Here is a 235-nt window from a genome sequence, read left to right on the forward strand (position 1 = left end):
ACATTTTAAGTAGGAGACTCGAACGAAAGAAAAAATCTCCTCTAAAATATGACGAGCGGGCGATGGTACAAGATGATATTGCCGAGTGATGCAAAGTGTAATAAGATACGGGCGAGTAAGGAAGCTGTGATAGGGGCGAGCGCGAGTGGGGTGTAGAATGACGGTAGAAGCTTCGAGAGACTATAAACCGCGGGGCTTGTGTGCTTTGTGTTTGAGCTGGGACGAGCCATGAGCT

The sequence above is a fragment of the Penaeus monodon genome, chromosome 31, assembly GCF_015228065.2.
Source record: "Penaeus monodon isolate SGIC_2016 chromosome 31, NSTDA_Pmon_1, whole genome shotgun sequence".
NCBI lineage: Eukaryota > Metazoa > Arthropoda > Malacostraca > Decapoda > Penaeidae > Penaeus > Penaeus monodon.